The following is a 7,500-nucleotide window of genomic DNA, read 5'->3' on the forward strand; positions in this document are numbered from 1 at the left end:
GAGTGGGGGTGTGGTGTGGTGGTTTTGGACTGACGAGGCTTTGAGGGTGCATTGGTGGGTGAGAAAGGGGGTTGATGTGGTTTGGATTGATGTTTGGTGTGGTATGGCGAGGGCTGAGGGTAATGGGGTGAGCGAGGGAGCGAGAAAGGGTCTATAAGGGTTTGGGTTGAAGTTTGGTGTGACCATGAGTGTTGAGGGTGACTGGGTAGGTTGGGTGAGAGAAGGGGGTGTGGTGGTTTGGGTTGAAGTTTGGTGTGTCTAAGGTTGAGGGTGAATGGGTGTGACGATTTCGATTGAAGTTTGCTGTGGTGTGATGAGAGTGGAGGGTGAGTCAGTGAGTGGGTTGGTGAAAGAGGGAGGTGTCATGGTTTGGTATGACAAGAGTTGAGGGGGACTGAGTTGGTGAGAAAGAGGAGCGAGGGGGATGTGGTGGCTTGGGTCGGTCTGGTGTGTGTGACAACGGTTCAGGCTGAGTGTGTGGGTGTGGGTGTTGAGTTCGGCTTCACAGATCTCAGCGGACTGCCGAGCGGCGGACCGCTTCTGTTGACGTCCGTCTGCTGGGATATTGTTATGTCTACCGTTAAGCTGTCACTGATGTGAGGGCTTCATCCTAGCGATTTTATTGGAGGAGGCCCGGCCATATAAAACGGTTGTCTCGACTCGCGGTTACCCCATGCAGATGCCTCCTGCAGATCCAGTTCCAGATAATAGCTTTTAAATATTCATTGACCTGGTTTATAATAATGCACGCCTGGCAGAAAGTGAAAATATGACTCCTCCATATACATGAGATTTGAAATATTCTTTCGTCATGACCTGGATTTCTTTTTGTTTTTTTCTTTCTTTCTTTCTTTATTTATTTATATCTCATTTTCTCTATTCCCCTCTTTTTTCCTCCTCCCCTTCTTTATCTCATTTATTTATTGACAAAAGTTTTACATTTATGTTCCTTTGGCTTTCCAGTCTGAGACGAATAGATGTGAAAATGTACGGTAGATGTACAGTAATACTGCATATGTTTGCGTCGAGGAATTCTGCGTGTGATAGTCTGATATAATTGGTGTTTTGGGTTCAGTGCCCCCGCAACAATATTGCCACTTGTGAGGATGCTTGGGTGCTCTTCTGCCCCAGATTCACTCAAACGACATATTGTCTCGCTCGCAAAATAATCTTCCTCGCACTGTGCCGGCGGCGAAAAGGACAGCGGAATTAATGCCCATTATCAACACAGTGTGTCAGCTCCTCTCATATCAGAGCGTCAAATGAAGGGAAAGCCGCGGCATTGCTCTGCTGAGCGCGTAACTGTGATTCGTTATAATGAGTAAGGGGCTCCTCTCGCTAAGCTCTGTGTTCCTGCACCGCTAACTGCTGAGTTGTGCGATGCTATACGAGTCCCAGTAGACTTCCCTTGCCCCGCTTCACCTCTCCTCTCCTCCCCTCTCCTCTCCTCTCCTCTCCTCTCCTCTCCTCTCCTCTCCTCTCCTCGCCTCTCCTCTCCTCTCCTCCCCTCTCCTCTCCTCTCCTCTCCCGGCCTTGTCTTAATGTATTCAACCCTTTGAAGTCCTCTAATTTTGCTCGGGGACGCAAGTTGAATAAGCAGGAGAAAAGGGAATGCGAAGGAAGGACTTTGCCATCTGGCACGGAGAGAGGACTGTAAGAGAATTGAAATTTCCCTTTCTCGTGCACTTGCATTCGTTCGCCAGCTGGGCATGTACGTACAAGATTCTCAGCTGGCTGGTCATGAAAGAAATTATTACGGAGTCGCTGGTGTGAAATGAGTCCCAGTGAAATGGAAATGGAAGATGGTAATGAGTAGATGGTTGAAAACTCTTGCTATGGGTGTCTGCCTCTCTGGTCTGTAATAAAGAGTTTAGTCAGAACAGAAGAGCGTTGAAACCCACAGGATATATTCCTCAGGTTCTGCTCTTCAACGTTTCTACGCTAGCAAACATCCAAGAGTGAGTCCAGCCAGCACTGAAGCGACTGAAGCTGAAGGAAGACATGATTGAGTAGTGAATGAACTCTGAACCAAAAAACGAACTCTGAACTTGGATACAAGCACTTGGAAGCACTTGTGTATAATTAGGAAATTCCTCATTGCTGGTGAAGAGAAGGTTTATGTTTGGGTACGGTTATGTTTTCTCTGCTCTGCATCTGTTGCCTTGCTCTAAAGATATCTCACTGTAGTATGGTGTTAATGTCTACCAGGTGCATTAGATATTCATGTTCATATTTCTAGCGAGTTTGTGCTTGTTCTTCAGCGTGTCAGCAACATGTCAACAAAGCCTTGCTGGTTATTTGAATGGTGTGGAAATAACGTCTATTTATGGGTTGGGAAAGTTCCAGAAATACACTGAAAGTGATGTTTAGGATTGCTTTGGGGTGCCTCCCCCAACTGATAACTGCAATGATGATGATCCTAAATGCTGAATACTAACTGAAAGATGGGCCCTCTATATCCACATCTCTGAACAATAATGTTTCACTCTCACACATGCCATGCTCTGATGCAAATGTACATACACACATATAAAACCACATATGAATGAAGTGATGTCATTTGTCATGTCTGTATATTTTCTCTCCCTCCCCATAGCTTGAGGATTTTGTAACTCGGCGGGAAGAGAGAGTCCTTCTCGTCAAAAGCGAAGCGCCATTGAGGATCCTCAGGTCAGACAACAACAACTTCAAAACTTCAACTCTCCTTTGGAACGCTCACTCGCTCGCTGGCCTGCCTGCCTGCCTGCCTGCATGCTCCAACACGATTGCTGCATGCTTGTGTTTTCGCTAACAACCCCCTCCCCTCTCCCCTCCCTCTCCTCTTCTCTCCTTTGGTGTGCAACCCCCACCCCTCCTTCCACCAACACCCACAAAACACCCCTCCCCCAAACCACCTTCTATCTGCATGAAAAAAGAGCCTTGATGGTGCTGGTTCTTGTGAGACACGATCACCATTTGCCTGGGAATCGATTTTGGGATTTTTAAACATGCAAACCTCTCCCTCTCTTTACAAACACACCCCCCCTCTCTCTCTCTCTTTACAAATCCCCTCTCTCTCTCCGCTCAGTTAATTGTTTTCCTGTGACCTGATGTTCCCCGAGTTGATTAAGATGCAGTTTTGGGTGCTGCTTTCGCTCCTGCTATTTGTGTGTCTATGAGGGGGAAGCTAACCCCCACCCCTTCGAGCTTCCACACCCCTCCGCTCCTGCCCTTCTTTCTTTTTTTCATCCGGGCATAAAGGAGTTTCCTTTTTTCCTTTCTCAGCAGTGCCCCAACTTATGCTTTCTGCCTGATTGTGGCCTCTCACATGCGTCGATTTTGTGTTAAATGAAATGTGAAGCACTTTCAGTATGAGACAGCACTTTGCTGTCTAAAACCAACTTTAATGTTTTGAAATATTTATTGGAAAGTTGTGCAAATCTTGCTGCTTGTTCAGCTGGTTTATTTTTTCTTCCATCAGTACCCAAAGTGCAAAGCAGCTTTTGTGTTCTAAGTTCCACTTTGACAAATACCCATATGGCAAAAAGATGACCATATGGTTTTTTTTTTTGGGGGGGGTGGTAAATGCGGCAGTTGTTCGCCACTGAAAATGCAGAGTAGTCTAAGAATCTACGAATTTCACCCTTTGCTTTTCTCTCCAATTTCGCGCTCAGTTGGGCGTGTCATTTGAGTTGACTAAGGAGAAGAGCAAACATGTAATCTGATCAGGTAGTATGATGATGCGGCTCGTGAACCTGTTCTACCTGAACTTCTGTCTGGTCCGTCTGTCTTTACGATATTTAGTTATCAGATTTCAGCTCCTGCAGTTGCTCCGCAGTTAAGATGGTTATCAAATCAGTTAGGTTAGTTAGAATGACCCCTGCCAGACAGAAATTAGTGTGGGAATGATGGTGTCCTTTCGTTGACACCGCAGTGTACGGAAACATTGACCTAAGTAAAGCCAAAACCTGACCTATGTCAACATTTCTATCCCTATAATAATTCAAAGCAGATGAAGAGTTCTGCTTTCAACGTAGTAGGACGGCAAGGGGGCACGTGCTTTAGGTCAGGACACAAGTTGCTTTAGGACACAAGTTGTTTATTTGTCAATGTATCATATTGCATGTGATGCAGTGTACTGAAATGGAGTTTCCCCTGGTGCCTCTTCAGTTAGGTTAGTTCAAATTGACACTGCTAGGCAGGAATTGGTGTGGGAATGGTGGTGTCCTTTTGTTGACATCTCAGCGTACAGAAACATTCACCCAACCAATGCCAGCCACAAAACTTAAACTAGAAACAAAACTTAACCTCTTTGTGCAGAGCCTACGTTAAAACCTCAGTCACCAAAATTGTAATGACCAAGTCTTAATCTGATACTTAAGGATGTCGATAATGCATAGCACTGTTGTTACTGCTATCTTTTCAGCAGTGTGTGAAGGGCCCCAGCGGCGAGCTACACTAAGTAGTATTCTTCAACGTTTTAAAAGTGAGTTAACTCATGGCTTGCTGAACAGTTCTTCAAATCACAAATTTTGTATGCACCGTGACCTCATTGTAAATCGCTTTGGATTAAAGTGTCTGGTAATTGTAATGTAAAAGTTTCAAAAGGAGTCTCTTGTGTAGTTTGAATAAGATGAAGGCGTTACAATTCTGCTTCCAACCTCGCTGCTTTAGGAGCACTTCCCGGACTCAAGTCATTTGTTTGAGGTGCTCTTTGAATGGGAAAAATTAGATGGAAGAAAAAAAAATTCCAAGGCACTCTCATTTACCAAATTACAATATAAAATGCCCATATTGCATTGGGCTGGTTGCAATCAACTCTTTTTAAAGACTCCAATTCGTTCCGGCATTCCAGCCTTAGCCAGGGAGTCAAATCCTATTCTAACCTGTTGGATGACTGCCTGGGGAGGATGCATGCCCAAGACAGTGTTTATATATCCTATTACATGCAATACAGTGTACTGAAGTGAGTTTCCCTGGTGGCTGTTCCATGTCCTCCTTTCATTATCACCACTGAATACAGAAACATTGACATAGGCCAAACCAGCCAAACAAAACTTAAAGTCACACTCACACTAATGCAATTTTCAATAGGGAAGTAGTATCTTCTGTAGTTCCAATGAGATCAAAGCAAGGCTATTCCACGTCCATCCTGACTGGAGAGGAGGCGTGCATTAGGACATGAGTTGCATGAGGACTCAGGACAGTGTTTATTTGTCAATATATCGTATTACAGGCAGTGGTTTGAAATGGAGTTTCCCTGGTGCCTTTTCAAGGTGCTCCTGACAAACCGTATTATCAGGCTAGATCAGGCAGTTGGACAAAGACAGGTTTTTTGGCATAAAGGTGCACTGTATTATATTTTAAGTAGTTTTTTTTCCAGAATTCATACTGCCCATTCATAAAAGTTAAATCTCTCCATGAATACTTACCACAACCTTCAAATCCCACGCTTTCATTATGACTGGGGAAAATGGCACTTTTCATTCGTGAAAAGGGGGATCTCTCTGGTCTGCCATTTTAAATGGAAAAACGTGCTGTACTTTGGTCATACTAAAAAATATTAGTTTATTACTTTGTAAATATTCACGAAACGATGACAGTAGGCAGCAGTTTGAATGAGCAGCATAGATGCGATACCTACACTGGCCACCATCCAACACAGTGCACCTTTTTAAGGACCTTTTTAAGTGAGACATGCAAGATGTCAAGGGGATGGAGAACCCCGGTGTGTGAGGTGAGCAAAACCAGCGCTCGTCTTTGGCCACCTTTCAGCCCTGCTGATGGGCAGGGAGAATCGGGTGGAATGTGTTGTTTTTTTGGCTCTATCGCATTCCCATGCTCTCACTCAGTGCAGATTTCGATCTCTCTCTCTCTCTTTCTCTCTCTCTCTCTCTCTCTCTCTCTCTCTCTCTCTCTCTCTCTCTCTCTCTCTCTCTCTCTCTCTCTCTCTCTGCCTCCCCACTGTACGGTGCCAAGATCAGGGGGCCAGGCATGGAGCAGAAGCCAGACGCAGGAGTTGGATCTGGAGCGTATCGTATAGTATGGTATAGTATAGGGTCCATGAAACGCTCGGAGGGAAGCCCAAAAAGCGACCTTTGTTTCCACCCGTCTAAATCAGACCGTGAAATCAGCGTCGTGCTGAAAATAGTCAGTGGCAAACAGTGGGGCACAACACTCTCGCGCTTAAGTGCCCATTTCCACCGTCGGAGGAAAGTGGAGCCCTGACACAATTTTTTAAGGAAGAAAAGGGTGTACTAAAAAACTAAAAGGCGGTTAGTGGAGGGTGAAAGAGCGACGCAGGATGGCGGACACCTGGGTGTTGGATTGCTTTTAAAACAGCTTTTAACTGCTGTGGTTTTGTGTTTGGGTGTGGAGTGGTTTGGGGGGGGGGGGGGGTGGTGAGGGAGAAGTCTGGATTGCTTGTGGGGAGAAGCTGAACTGGGGGTTGGGCTTTCAACAGTAAACACATCACCAGGTTCTTTAGTCCCACTCACCAGCATGTAATATATCTATGAAAAGACGCCAGCCCCCTTTTTTGTGTCCCCTTTTCTACTTGGCTACTGTTTCAGTGACCACCCCAACCCAACCCCCAACTCCCCAAAAAAGTGGAGTAGCGTGTTGTAACCCCAAATAAATAAACGCTATGTAGACGTGCGCACATGTGACGCTTCATACCTCACTGCCTCAGGAGGGTCAGGGAAGGGAAGGGAAGGGATTTCTCAATGGCCATTAACTAGACAGGCCATTAAACCGGATCTCTTCCTGGGCGTAACTTTTAACTTTTATTTATATACCGCAACAGCCAGAGGGGGTGAGAGAGGGCGAGAGAGAAAGAGGCGGGCAAACAGAGAAGATCGAAAATAGAGAGATACAGAGACACAGAGGGAGAGGGAGGTAGGGGAAAAGATGGGAGAGAAGAGAGACTAAAAGAGTGGGAGAGAGGGACTGAAAGACAGACAAACAGAGAGGGAGAGAATGTGAGAGACAGGCTAGTAATGGAAGCGGACAGGTTACACAGCTGCTGCTGCTGAAACTGCCAGCCAGCCATGCAGGCAGCCAGCAAGCCATCCAGCCAGCCAGTGAGCGCGACCGATATGGCAGAGGGCATGCGGAAGTGTGACCGTGAGTGGTGAGCAGCCGGTAAGCGATCTGATCCGACCCTCCACAAGCGCTAAACCGGATCCCCCTCCCGGGAGGTTCGTGTCCACACCCCAGCCACCCACCCACATCGTGCCCGACAAACACTCCGCCACGGTCACCCCTGGCACCTGCGCAAACCCATCAGCTGGGAAGGGCACCGACTGGAGTGGCGTGGCAGCCCTCTGCCCCCAGCCACCAACCCCATCCTGAGCCCCTCCTGTCTTGCTCCGCCAGCAGCCCCCCCACCCCCCAAGAGGGCCACTGGTCTGTCATGGGCGCCCCCAAAAATAGCTGGGGCCAAGTAGTACTCTGCCTCCACGGGGACTGCCTAATGCCCAGGATCATGTTATAACCTCAAGATACTGGAGGACTGCTGCT

The 7,500-nt window shown here is 46.8% G+C and overlaps 1 protein-coding gene across 2 annotated transcripts in view; it reads left to right on the forward strand.

The window, feature by feature from the left end:
- sema4d (sema domain, immunoglobulin domain (Ig), transmembrane domain (TM) and short cytoplasmic domain, (semaphorin) 4D) overlaps positions 1 to 7,500 on the forward strand; it is a 54,804-nt gene that overhangs the window by 19,391 nt on the left and 27,913 nt on the right. For both annotated transcript variants that reach the window (XM_063210640.1, XM_063210642.1), the window contains exon 3: positions 2,597 to 2,670. The gene's annotated coding sequence lies outside the window, so the exon portion shown is untranslated. The remainder of the gene's footprint in view (positions 1 to 2,596; positions 2,671 to 7,500) is intronic.

Source organism: Engraulis encrasicolus, chromosome 11 (genome assembly GCF_034702125.1).
Source record: "Engraulis encrasicolus isolate BLACKSEA-1 chromosome 11, IST_EnEncr_1.0, whole genome shotgun sequence".
NCBI lineage: Eukaryota > Metazoa > Chordata > Actinopteri > Clupeiformes > Engraulidae > Engraulis > Engraulis encrasicolus.